Here is a 14,769-nt window from a genome sequence, read left to right as displayed (position 1 = left end):
GAGAAAGTAGTTAAGGACATTGAGGTCTATGGTAATTGGGACAAAATACAACATGGTTTTACAAAAGGTAGATCGTGCCAAACCAACCTGATCTCCTTCTTTGAGAAGGTATCAGATTTCTTAGACAAAGGAAATGCAGTAGATCTAATTTACCTCGATTTCAGTAAGGCATTTGATACAGATCCACATGGGAAATTATTAGCTAAATTGGAAAAGATGGGGATCAATATGAAAATTGAAAGGTGAATAAGGAACTGGTTAAAGGGGAGACTACAACGGGTCATACTGAAAGGTGAACTGTCAAGCTGGAGGGAGGTTACTAGTGGAGTTCCTCAGGGATCGGTTTTGGGACCAATCTTATTTTTATTACTGACCTTGGCACAAAAAGTGGGAATGTGCTAATAAAGTTTGCGGATGACACAAAGCTGGGAGGTATTGCCAATACAGAGAAGGACCGGGATATCATACAGGAAGATCTGGATGACCTTGTAAACTGGAGTAACAGTAATAGGATGAAATTTAATAGTGAAAAGTGCAAGGTTATGCATTTAGGGATTAATAAGAATTTTTGTTATAAGCTGGGGATGCATCAGTTGGAAGTAACCGAGGAGGAGGACCTCGGAGTATTGGTTGATCACAGGATGACTATGAGCCACCAATGTGATATGGCCGTGAAAAAAGCTAATGCGGTCTTGGGATGCATCAGGCGAGGTATTTCCAGTAGAGATAAGGAGGTGTTAGTACCATTATACAAGGCACTGGTGAGACCTCATCTGGAATATTGTGTGCAGTTCTGGTCTCCCATGTTTAAGAAGGATGAATTCAAACTGGAACAGGTACAGAGAAAGGCTACTAGGATGATCCGAGGAATGGAAAACTTGTCTTATGAAAGGAGATTCAAAGAGTTTGGCTTGTTTAGCCTAACCAAAAGAAGGCTATGGGGAGATATGATTGCTCTCTATAAATATATCAGAGGGATAAATACCAGGGAGGGAGAGGAATTATTTAAGCTCAGTACCAATGTGGACACAAGAACAAATGGATATAAACTGGCCATCAGGAAGTTTAGACTTGAAATTAGACGAAGGTTTCTAACCATCAGAGGAATGAAGTTCTCGAACAGCCTTCCAACGGGAGCACTGAGGGCAAAAGACATATCTGGCTTCAGGACTAAGCTTGATAAGTTTATGGAGGGGATGGTATGATGGGATAGCTTAATTTTGGCAATTTTTTGATCTTTGACTATTAGCGGTAAATATGCCCAATGGCCTGTGATGGGATGTTAGATGGGATGGGATCTGAGTTACTACAGAGAATTCTTTCCTGGGTGTCTGGCTTGTGAGTCTTGCCCACATGCTCAGGGTTTAGCTGATCACCATATTTGGGATCGGGAAGGAATTTTCCTCCAGGGCAGATTGGCAGCGGCCCTGGGATTTTTTCACCTTCCTCTGCAGCATGGGGCATGGGTCACTTGCTGGAGGATTCTCTGCACCTTGAAGTTTTTAAACCACGATTTGAGGACTTCAATAGGTTAGGGGTTTGATACAGGAGTGGGTGGGTGAGATTGTGCAGGAGGTCAGACTAGACTATCATAATGGTCCCTTCTGACCTTAAAGTCTATGATTCTATTAATTCAATCAGGGTGGCTGTAGTCCACTCCCAATAATTGATGAGGAGGTGTTAATTCCAGGAGAAGGAAAGTTGCTTTTGTAGTGAGCCAGCCACTCCCAGTCCCTATTCAAGCCCAAATTAATGGTGTTAAATTTCCAAATTAATTTTAGTTCTGCAGTTTCTCTTTGAAGTCTGTTTTTGAAGTTTTTTTGTTCAAGTATGGCTACTTTTAAATCTGTTATAGAATGTCCAGGAAGATTGAGGTGTTCTCCTACTGGCTTTTGTATGTTACCATTCCTGATGTCCAATTTGTGTCCATTTATTCTTTTACGTAGAGACTGTCCAGTTTGGCCAATGTACATGGCAGAGGTGCATTGCTGGCACATGATGGCATATATCCCATTAGTAGATGTGCAGGTGAATGAGTCCCTGATGATGTGGCTGGATCCTCTGATGCTAGTTGGGTTGAGTCCTTTAGGATGCTAGTTTTCCAAGCCTCTCTTACAGAACGCACAAAGCTACATCCTTCCCATGACAGAAGTTCGGACCCAGTGATTTTCCTTTTGCAATGGCTCACATTGGTGGCTGGGTCTCCAGGACTGGCCATGGAATGTGGTCAGATGGTCAGAGAGAAGTGCCTTTATAAACCTCACAGGCACTGCCAGCCCTTCCCTTATTCCCCTTCTGTGGCTGTTTGTAGGGGTCATTGGATACCCTAGATTTTATGAAATGGAGCCAAAATCCTAGGCTTCCCATTTTGTAAGAGGTTAAAATAAGGCGCATGTGGGGAATACAGAGAACAGAATCTAGACTATGGGAAATGATGGTTAATTGGTTGGATAAACAATGTGCTACTATGAGCATACATTTGAATAGAGGTGTCTTGGGCTGCTGGTGTCAATACTTCATTTTGGAATTGTATTTGGGGTGAAGGTAAACCCCTCTGGTGGAGCCAGAGAACAGTTATATGCAGAGGTATGTGGAAAAGGCATGAAGGCACTTCACAAGGGGCAGCCAAAGTATCAAAAGGGAACTGTGTGGAGAAACCAGAGTGAAGTGAGGGTAAACAGCAGACGTCAGCATATCAAACAGTCAAGCCCTTCATGGGGTAACACAGGGAGTCTTTTTACCCCCATGCACACAAAAAATGAACAATTTATGGTTGTGTCAGTCACACGTCTAGGTGTCTCATTAAGATGAATGAGGTAACGTCTCCAAGGCCTTCTGACATAGATGCTGTCCCAGAGGAAGAGGCCTCATTGAAAATAACAACACAGCTAAACCAATTGCAATTTTTATACAGTCACTTGCTGTGCATCAAATTCATGCTAAGATTGTCAGCTACTGTTAAAACCTCAAGCAAATGCAGGGCATCTTCCTATATTATTGCATAGACTCTCTTGGAATGGCAGGAGATCAGCTGTTGGACCCATGTGGAAAAAGGTGTATAATGTGCCACATTTGTGACATTTACTAAACGGGTTCCATTTGATATCACTCAAACACATTGTGACAAAGTTCCTCCTCTATCTTGGTGGGTCCTGCGCTTATTGATGGATTTTCTTGCCTCAGAGATTCACCATGTGGGTTGGGGAACAGCCCAGAGACCTTCCCCTCTGGAAGAACCCACAGTCCAGGTCAATTGGGAGGTTTGGGGGGAACCCAGGCCCTCCCTCTACTCCGGGTTCCAGCCGAGGGCTCTGTGGACTGCAGCTGTCTATAGTGCCTCCTGTAACAGCTGCATGACAGCTACAACTCCCTGGGCTACTTCCCCATAGCCTCCTCCAAACACCTTCCTTAGGCTAGGTCTACACTACCCGCCTGAATCGGCGGGTAGAAATCGATCTCTCAGGGATCAAATTATCACGTCTCATCGGGACGTGACAATCGATCCCCGAATCGACGCTCTTACTCCACCAGCGGAGGTGGGAGTAAGCGCCATCGACGGGGAGCTGCGGAGGTTGATTTTGCCGCCATCCTCACAGCGGGATAAGTTGGCTCCAATAGGTCGAATTCAGCTATGCTATTCGTGTAGCTGAATTTGCGTATATTAAATCGACCCCCCCCCCTCCCTCCCCTGTAGTGAAGACCTGCTCTTATTCTCACCACAGGACCTTCCTCCTGGTGTCTGATAACGCTTGTGCTCCTCAGTCTTCCAGCAGCACACCCTCTCACTCTCAGCTCCTTGCACCTCTTGCTCCCAGCTCCTCATACTCCCCCCACAAACTGAAGTGAGCTCCTTTTAAAACCCAGGTGCCCTGATTAGCCTGCCTTAATTGATTCTAGCAGCTTCTTCTTAATTGGCTCCAGGTGTCTTAATTAGCCTGCCTGCCTTAACTGGTTCTAGCAGGTTCTTGATTACTCTAGTGAAGCCCCTGCTCTGTTCACTCAGGGAACAGAAAACTACTCATCCAGTGACCAGTATATTTGCCCTCTACCAGACTCCTGTACCCCACTGGTCTGGGTCTGTCACAACACACACAGATGGGATCTCAGTCTCCTTTACACTAAGGATCCTTTAAAATGATCTGGATAGTGGAGAGGAGGGGGAGGAGGAGGCAGGAGTTGGGGTCTATAGGAGAAGGAGGAACAGACTGGCTAGGGGCACAGGGGCAGAATGATTTATGATCACTAGAGCATACTCCTTTACAGGATCTGGAATTGAATTCATGGGTCCTTAGTTTCCATATGCCTGTGCTGTCAGCAAATAGCTGTGAAATCCACTGGCAGTCTCACAGTCCCTTCTTCACCTTACTGCTACTAGTTACTCAATTATCTTAAGAGGCATAGATCTGTACTGTGGCTCTAAGGGACTTATTGATGACTCCAGTTGGGGGTCAATATGATGGAATTTCTATTTTTTTCATTTTTAATTAGTTTTTTATGTAATTTCCTATGCTAAATGAATGTTAAGTTTGCAAAGTTTAGCACTGAACAGTTAGGAAATGCAATAATTAAGGTTGTCTGTACAAATAGAGAATAACAACCTTCTACTGCTATCAGTTACTTTGTTAGCTTCAGGGGCAGAGGTCTATGCTGTGGATCTAATGGTTTCAGTCCTGCTGATGACCCATGATACGGTCAATATGTTTCTACATTATACAGGTTTTTTTTTCCAGTTTGCTTTTGACAAAACTTAAGGAAGAACATATGAAAAAGCTACATTAAAGGAATATTAAGATTGCAAAGTGATGTAGAAAATGCCAAAAGTGCAATTTTCCCCCCCGCCACCCCATTCAACATTAATTCAGCTCCCATGTGTGTGTGCATTATGACACCATCTTTAGTTACATTATCATAAACTATATTTTCTACAGGACCCCTGCCTCATTCAGTGGAGGGCAGGCCCCCTCTGGGAATGAATCAGGGCTGTGCAGTGAAGAAGGCTATCGTCTTTAGGACTCCTATCTTGTGTGTTGCAGAAGTTGGAAGGGGTGTGCTATTTGTAGTACTTGGATAAGTATGTCTAGGCCCAAGCATAACTAAAGGCCTTTCCCCTCAACTAAGGGGGAGGAACCCCTAAGCCCCAGCCACAATTCATTGCTAGGGACAATGAAGGAGAAAACAAAAAGGGGAGTAAAGGTTGAAGATAAGACAGCCAGAAGGGGACACTGAGCAGAGATCCCTGAACAGTGCCCACTGCCCGTCAAAGGTGTCTAGAGAGTCAGGGGATACAGCTGAGAGGAACTCTGCTCAGAGATGTGATTGAACAATGGAATAGAAATAGGCCCCACAGTCACAGCGCACCCCCACTGCTCAGCTTCTTCCTCTTGGTGTGATGGATACTGTCTTGGCTAGCACCAAAAGGAGGTGACAAAGAGGTCTCACAACTTTTGTGGGGCCACAGATGGGATGTGAGTGGATCAGGAAGTGTGGGAAGAAGTGCGAACAGCACCTAAATAGGATGTTCTGGAGAAGCTGGAAGAGGGGCTACAACCTGACACACTCCCCACATCGATGTGTGCCAGGGTCTCCCTCTCACTGCAGAAAGGACAAGTGTCAGGGGAGTTCATGAACCGTTCCAACTACACTCCCGTGCTTATGGCTCCATGAAGGAGCTGCCAGCTGATATCCTCAGTGGGCCGTGGGACCAGAGTGAAGTACAGACTAGCTCACTGAGGTTCCTCACCTCTGCAGGTGGCAATAGGTCCTACCACTTGGTGTTGAGTTGAGACACCAGGGTGAGGAAGTGGATGGTATGAAGGATGAGCACATACAGATGTTTCCTGGATGTAGTTTGGAGGCAGACTTGCTGGATGTAATTCAGCCAAGTTAGGTTGCCCGTTGTGGGCAGCCAGAGAGGCTTACAGGGCAGGGGACCGATGACAAGTTCTGGAGGGCCTGGGGTGAGAAGTGGATGGGGAGCACCCTACTGCAGGACCAGCCCAAAGAAGGCCAGTTAAGCAGGATGCAAGGTTGCCCTCACCTCCTGGGCACATTACCGGGGACATACGGGATGTACAGCCCCGTGCTCAGGCTAAGTGTCACAGGGTTCACCCAGTCCCCCCAATTATAGTCCAGGAGGTCTCCGACTCTGGTGGTGACGGCCAGACCAACCTGCAGCACACTAAGGGGGACTCCTCCACCTTCATACACTGATGGAGATTGTGTAGCAAGGGTTCGGTTAAGAGGCTCTCCCCCTCAGGAACTGCTACGGACCTGGTCACTGAAACTAGCTTTCAGGTCCTGAGGAGATCATGGTAGAAGACCGGCAGCTCAGAGAGGTCTTGGGGGGAAACCTCTTGGTTGGAAGGTGTGTATTGACTGAGGCACAGGGGACTACAGGAAGAGAAAGGAAGGGCGCATGGTTAAGTCAGCTGAATGTTACTCTAGAGAACTGGATTCTATCCCTGCTTTTGCCAAAGAGTCCCTGTGTAATGCTGGGCGATTCACCCGAACCAGACTTTTCACAGCTGGCCATTAGCTTTGTGTTCATTTTCTGGATTTCAGTGTAAGACACCTACGGCCAGGCTTGCAGAACTGTTGAGCCTTCTCAGCTGTAACTGAAGTCAACGGGAGACATACTTGGAACATATAAAATGCTATAAAAATGCTAGGTACTCTAGAAAACCAGGCCCAAACATCTCAAATTGGGGACTCCAAATTAGTGGGCAGTTTTGACAGTTTTGACCTCAATCTCTCTGTGGCTCTATTTCCCAGCTGTAACAGGGTATAGCAACACCACCTAATCTTATAGGTGTGTTGCGAAGATAAATTAGCCAATTTTTTCACAAACATAGATTTACTGTGACAGCACCATAGAAATGCTCATGAAAACGTTTAATAATTCTGTTTTCAGTGCAGGGTTTGAATGGGGTGTGGAAAATAGGCCTGTGGCCACACATTGAATGAGGAGGTTGAAAGGGAGACATTGAATAGCTATCCATTCACTGAATGAGGCAGAAGTCCTATGGAAAAATAGCATGTGATCATTGCACAGGCAACGTATTCTGGCATTTCCTAACTTCTGAGTGCTTGACTTTGCAACCTTAATGTTCTTTCAGTGTAGTATTCTGGATGTTATATGTATAATGCTGAATACATACATATTCTTTGTATACATTTTACTGTAACATCTCTTTTCCCACCAGCTGAATGTTTTTCACAAACACTGTGCCTGAATTTTAAATGCTGCTTGCTCTGTCCAGCGTTACTTCAATCCCACAAGGAATACACCCCATCAAATAAAAGTCCTTAATCAAATTCCAAATATTGCGGTATATGTCCTAAACTCCGTCTCATATCCATGGATTGACTCACTGGTCATTCTTTATTTTGTTCCCTATGGTTCATTCTCACCCACTCTTTTTGTCTTAATGTATTGAAGAAACAGGCCCCGTACTTTGACAACTTTTCCAATCTCCAGTTTGTAGTCGACTTGAGACAATCTCTGCATAGCCTTCAGAGTTGGCATGGAGTTCCTTGAATGTGTAGTATCAGTAACCGAGGTTAAGCAGGAGTTTTATCATAGGGATATATTGTATTTTATTATACTTGAGTGTCATGTTATATCAAACCATTTTATAATATAAAAATGGACCTGTTTTGTGCGTGTGAGTCCCAGGTATGTCACATACTATCTATATTTGCAACACCTGTTATATTTAAAGAAAGGGTGAAGTCACAGCTACTACTGTAGTTTGAATGTTATTGGACTTTACCCCCTTCATTCTGCTACTCCTAAGGCTCTGAACAGCTTAGTAGTATTAGACAAATGAGAAACCAGAATCCAGTTTTATTAATAACTCATAAAAGTGCAGTAATGTTGGAATGGGCAAACCCTTCCCCTTTCCCTAGCCAAAGTCAATACTGATGCTCAGACACTATGGTGATAGGGACCATAAAAGTAGCTAGATAAATAGTATGGTATGATGAATATAAGCTAAAAATGACCATAAATCCAAATTAACGGCTGCCCAAGCTAAATAACCTACCCGTTGCACCACATCTAGTCACGATCCATATCTCTTCCAATTTATGCTTACATAAGACAAAGTTCTTAACAAGATCTCGGTCATCAGTGCAAAGCAGGACTGCCAAGGATAAACTTCAACAGGAGCCCAATTGTAAAAGCTTTCTATTAAAAATGTATGAAGAGAAACTAAACAAAAAAGACACAGAAAATGCAAAGGGCATAACAGCTAAACCTGTGTGTAAGCCAATGTGCTTACACACTAGGAATTTATGCCTCCTTTCTTAAACTCATTGTGGCATGCAACCTTAACTGCAGCGCTGCTACCTGGTACCTTTGTAATGACTGAAGTTCCGTGGGATCCCCGACAGCAGAGGCTACCTAGGGAAGCACTGAAACAATTTCCTCTCTGGGCACCCGAGCCATGCCCACCTCTCTGCCACACGACCCACTCTGGGGATGAGCTGGCGGGTGCAGCTTTTCTTTCCCCTCTGCCCACAGAGGAGGCAGGAGATTTCATTCCTGCTCATTCTAATTGTGATGAGAATTCTTCAACTTTACCAGCAAAGCACCAGCTCTGTGCAATGGCGCCATCCCAGAATCCATGCAAGATCATTTTCTATTTGAATAGGTGTCCTGGGAATCAAGGGAGGCGGGGACTGACTGAAAATACAGCTGGAGAATGAAATTCTTCTTTCAGCAGCCCAGATTCCTAGGGAGAAAAATATGTGGATTGCATTGAGGCAAAAATGGGAGGTATAAACTACATTGGAAACCCACAGTGGTCTGTTGATAAAGATGCAAAAAAATCCCTGCTCTTCTCAATATAGCAGAGATGTATCCTGGTGTGGGGATGTTCACCTGTAGCCAGGCTTCCCATTGTGAGTATTACTTTTAAGGAAGGAAGAAAGGATGCTGTCTGAAGTGGATACACATGCTTTTGTAATTACACAGGCCTCTAGAGGGTGCAGCCTGCTTCTCACAGTGCTGTACTTGCCTTTCAGGTATACCCAGTGCAGCTAGGCTCATGCTGAAGAGCTCCCCTGCACCAGCCTCTCAGATGGTCCTTCCGCCCCCCAGCATTAGAGAAACACTCAACTGCGACAAGATCATTCCCCAATCTCCCACTGGAAGGCCTTGCTGGAGAAATGATTACACAACACACCTGGAAAGGCCCCACCCCCAGCTGCTCTCAGAGATGCAGCAGCTGGGAGAATTTAATGGGGATACGCACTGTCCACAGAAAGAACTTCCATCTCCTCTGTTCTCTTCAAGGTGACATACAAATGCACACTCAATGGTCAATCAGATCCTGCTGTATTGAGACGCCCCAGCCAGAACAATGAAGCCATACTGGGTGAGTGACTTTCTCAGACCAGCATCTGGGAGATGTCCAAGGAATGCAATGGGAATATGACTCCGCTGGCACACTGCCAGGGACTTAGGATCACATGCCTACGTAATGCTTAATATGTCATGCACTTCTTCTAGGCATCTGTTGCCAAGCAAAGCCTTCATCCAGGGGCCTAGAATGTGTGGAGGAAAGAGAACATATTGACTTGGGGTGTGGACAGTGGAGAGGCTTCCCAGAAGTCAGAGTTAGCTGGTTTGGCTCATGCTGCCCTTCATACCACACTAGGTACCAAAGGCTGGGCTCATGGTTGGGCTGCTAGTCCCTTGTACTACCGCGGAGAGAGCCAAATGTTGCTGGGGGCTGACCTTTGCCATTATTCTATTTCCTTACAGTTCAGTTCATGCGTGGGAGGGATTTTGGGGGGAGGAATTTTTTGGCTCTGCCCCTTGTTCTTGTCATAAACTGCTGGCTGCTTTGCCAAAACTGGCATCCCCAGTACAGTTCTCACATGCCCGCAGCAAAGCTGCAGACCCAACTCTGACTGCTGAGCATATAAAGGACCATTGGAAAGGAATAGTCATCATTCTGGAATGTCGGCCTTTCACTCCCCTTTCCTTTTCCCCCAAGTATCATTCTAGAGTGACACTTGCAGTACACAGGGAAGTGACAGGGCTGTAGAACAAGCTGGAGCTGGGCTATTGGGGGCAGGTGTTGTTTTTTTTTTTTTCCCACACAACTTTGTCAAATACACCTCACTGTAAACCTGCAGCAACCTCCTCCGGCTGTGGGTCCCTGGCTGTACAGCTCTGCTAACACACTTCAGTTCTGCTGTACCTCCGCTGTTCCCATTGAGTTCCCAACGACCCTGACAATTCACCTCTACCCTGACCAGCAGCAGCTCTTGTTATTCTAGTCCTAGCCTCCCCACAGAGCTCTGCTAGCGCACTTCAGTCCTGACCCACAGCTCCACAAAACCCTCCTGCCTCTGCTATCCCAGTCCTAAATTACTCTCACAGCTTTGCAGCATGTCCCTCAATTCACTCCTGGGCTCCCTCACAGCTCTGTCAATTCACACCTATCCTGGCCCACAGAATTCTCTGCCAGTTCAAATCCTGGGCCTGGCACTGTTCTACCAATGCACCTTAGTCTTGCTATTCTAGTTCTGAGTCTTTCCTGAAGGGGAGGCTTCTAGTCACTCCGACCATACCGCACTGAATGATGGTTGGAGCTGTGCCCCAGTGTTGGGCTAATGTTAGTGAATACGGCACTCGCACCGACCTGGCTCCTCTGAAATACAGAGAGAAAATAAAGACTGAGGAAGCCATGCTGAGGCAGGAACAAGTATGACCATTTTGATATATTTTAAGTGAGGAGATTGTGTTTCAGATCCTGGCGAGCTTCTCTAGCTCTTTGCAAACTGGGGACAACAGCTTCCTGGGCATTGTGGGGAAGAACTTAAACCCTGTGTGATATTTATTTTGGATCACTGCTACGACATTCATATGTGAAGTCAGAAGGAAGCTGGGCTGATGGCAGAAACATTTGCGATTAGTATTGGGATGTCTAGCAGCCTCAAAATGATAGAGAACTAGTCACTTTTCTTTGCACCGATTGTGACGTTGCACTCCATACTCTTTCTGAAAATATGCTTATCATATGCATATGATATAACTGAGATATACTTTATGCTAGATGGGTCTTGTAAGATATCATTGGAAAGGATATAATTTACTGAATGTGATTACCCGATCTCTATGCCTGTATCATTTCTGTATCTGAAGTTAGGAATATTGACTATGTATCTGTATATCAACTATGCTACTTTGGGTGACGCCCACTGCCAACACTTCAGGTACAACAATGGAAAAGCCAGACAGGGCTGATGGCCCATCAGTGAGGACAATGGACTTTGAAAAAGCTTGGCCTTCCTATGGACTCGCCATACTGCCTCTGACTCATGGACACTGTGATACTAGAGTCAGGTGACCTGGTCACCTGATATAAAAAAATTATTAAAGCTAATGTTAAAAAAATTATATATATGCATAGGTTGGGAAAAGAGTGTCTGTACATCTGGGTACTGTGCTTAGATTATCCACAAATATAAAGTTAGTTTTTAAAAGTCATATGATACATAGAGTACATAATCAGCAATAACCCAAATTTAGGTGAATAGATTTAACAATACAGTTTAGATATTAGAATCTGAATACTTGGGTATATCACTCATGAAAAGTTGTACAGAGATTTGGTTGTGGAAAGCAAAATATATCAGTGAGTGGAGATTGTCCCTCAATAATTGAGAATTAGGTTGGTTGTCTATTTAGAAAATACAATCCATGAGGAAAGTATTTCAGTTACTTTCCTGACTGCGCTTCTCGTCGGCACTCCAGCTCATCCCTCCTGGTATTGCCTATGTCCAGTGATGTGTTCTATGTAGATGTCCCTCAACCACCTGATGGCGTCCAACACCATGAGTTGCCGCATCAGCTGAGCGTAGCGTTGACCGATTCTGCATTCTCTCAGCACTCTCTCATTACTGGGATCCCATGTGCCTAAGGCTCCAACGATCAATGCGTGTGTCTAGACCTGCTAACCCTTAGTTCTCAAGGTTTCAGCCAGAGGAGCATATTTCTCTACCTTTCGAGCTCGGGCATCATGGAAGGCCTGGGTCCTGTTCTCTAACGGCACTGTCTTAACTCAATCTTGGACTGCTGAACTTTTCCACTGGGAGGTGGGGGAATCAAACAAAGGATTCCTGCCTTATGGAAATCCTACATAAGGTGGGTGAGGAAAACAATCAACGTCTTCAGTTCCTTTCTCCGCAGTCTCCCCACCCAAAGAGATACTTGAAAACATCTGGAAACAAAAGGACTGGAACTGGGGCGGGGGGAAGAGAACTGCTTGTCCCAGTCTGGAAAGAGATCTGGCCTGTGAAGGAATATACCTAAGACAATATCTAGGGTGAGGAATTACTATTTGTAACCAATTTCTTTAGTGAATCAAGCTTAGTTTGTGTGCTTTGTTTTATTTGCTTGGTAATCTGCTTTGTTCTGTTTGCTACCTCTTTACCACTTAGAAATTACATAAACTGGGTTATATTATAAACAGGAAATAAGTTTATTAACTACAAAAGGTGAATTTTAACTGCGGAGGGGTGGGGGTTAGAAAAAAGTTGTGCATATCTCCCTTCACATTGAGGGAAGGGGCGAATTTCATAAAACCTTTGGGTTTGTACCCCTTAAAGGGACTGGGCACCAGAGTGCTGAGGCAAGCCCCTAAGGCTGAATCTTTCCAGAGCGGATCTCGGTCTCTGTGCAGCTGGGTGCGGCCCTGCCCGTGAGCTTGGCTGGAAGATGCTTGTGAGCCGAGCCCAGCAAGACCAGGTAAAGGGGACCCAGGCTGGCAGAATAGGCTGACTCAGTACCATCCCAGCTCATCTGGTGGCATTCGGGGGACAGAGGGGAGGGAGTGGGCAAACTGTCACACTGATCTCTAGATGTTTCCATTGTGAGTGACACATCAGTTGGTATTTTTCTTAAAGCCCTGTCCACTGGAATCGCATGGCTTTGTGAGCATCTCAGCTTGCATTTTTTAAAAAGCAAGTTTCTAGCCTTTGTGGTTTCCGAGAAACACTTGAAAGTTTGAATCCTAATGGTTCAAACACCAGAACACAAATAAAACTAACCCCAATGTATTATTTCAAATACCATGATTTGTAAGCCAGTATCATAATTTTTTTAGGTCCTGACTCATGATTTCCAACTGCATGAAATTGATAATACTGTGTACTCAACACATGGATTAGCCAGTGAGAACATGTCAGAAGCAGATAAATTAGACCCTGTTCAATTATTTGTGCATTCTGGAAAATACTTCAAGCCACCTTGCCACTGGAAAGCATTACATACAAGTTGCCAGGGTGAGAGGAACTGTGGGTCACTCATGTTAGACAGATTGCTGTTCTGACACTTGATAAGACCAAATTCTAGTGATGGCAAAATTCAGTGTGAAGAGGTACAAAGAAAATGCGTCTAGTGGAAATTTTAGATCTGGACTGTTCTAAATAGAACTTCAGGACATGCAAATACTAGCAGGCAAATCAGATTTGTAAGCTCTTTGGGGAAGGAGGCCATCATTTTATACTGTGTTTGTACAGCACCTAGCACAATGGGGTTCCGGTCCATGGCTGGGGATCCTAGATGCTATGGCAACACAATTAAAAATGATGCTGTGAGAACACACAACTCCAAAGAACTATTCTTCTGCAAAGCAAAAGCCTTCAGTGGCACGATCAGAACTGCTGTGGTACCAGTCAGAAAAATCAGAACTGCAGACTGGACAAGATGCATACAACACCCCATTAGCCTTGTGGCAAGAGAAGCTGCTTTGCCAGCCAAGATGAGCTACAACACAAAGGGTTAAATAAGCCATATCATACTGGCAGGGTGTACCGGGAACAGCGAAGGAGAAAATGATGTTGTTTGTTGCAGAAGTCATGTCCTTTAAATATCAGGGGTAAGTATTTGTAAAATTACAAATGACAGAAGGCCACATGTGTCATTTTAAAACAGGCTCAAGCAAACTGCCCAGTGGTAACAGAGTTCATGCAAAGTAAATGGAATAAAATCCTATTGCACAATAGAAGGCTATCTAGAGAGAGCAGTTCTGTCAAACCACCAATAGATGTGAATTCTTGGTAAATTACAAAGAAGCCATGCCCCATAGACACTTATGTCATAGATGCTGCTACCCTGTGGGTACTAAGTTACCAAACAAGCAAAGAAATGAGCATAATTAAAGTAACAAAAGGGGGGGGAAAAGAGCTTGACAAAAACACTATTGTAAAAGAGAATCAACAAGTTTTCTCAGGTCCTGGGGGATTACTACATATAATTGCAAAAGAATACCCATGCAGTAATGCGGGAACCTAGAAAAGTTCCATTAACAATGCTAGCAGAACAAAAGGTGAAGCAGAGCTCAGGCAAGAATGAGAAGTTATAACACTAATAGCCTTGCTGAACCATGGAGAAGTAATTATTACAAAGAACCCATGAAAATTGAGGCTTTGCTTAAACCCAAGAGGTTTAATGCAGTAATAGCTTGGAGTCATAGGCCAGATGCTCAGCTGGTGTAAATTGGTATAGTTCTAGTAACTTTCATTGGGTCGGCTTGTATGACTATTCACAAAGGGATTCACAATGTGGCCCTTAAAGGGACACCACAGGCTTGAAAATCACATCTGTAAGATATTGTACATTTGATAGTTAAAAGTAACACTTAAATTGGCTATTATTGAAAGAAGTTAGACAAATAATTGTTGTTCAATATCTTTACCCCAGTTCGTTCATTTCTTGCATTTGACATCACTTTGCATATAGTCAGTGTCACT

The sequence above is a fragment of the Malaclemys terrapin genome, chromosome 3 (genome assembly GCF_027887155.1).
Source record: "Malaclemys terrapin pileata isolate rMalTer1 chromosome 3, rMalTer1.hap1, whole genome shotgun sequence".
NCBI lineage: Eukaryota > Metazoa > Chordata > Testudines > Emydidae > Malaclemys > Malaclemys terrapin.
This window is presented reverse-complemented; position numbering follows the sequence as displayed.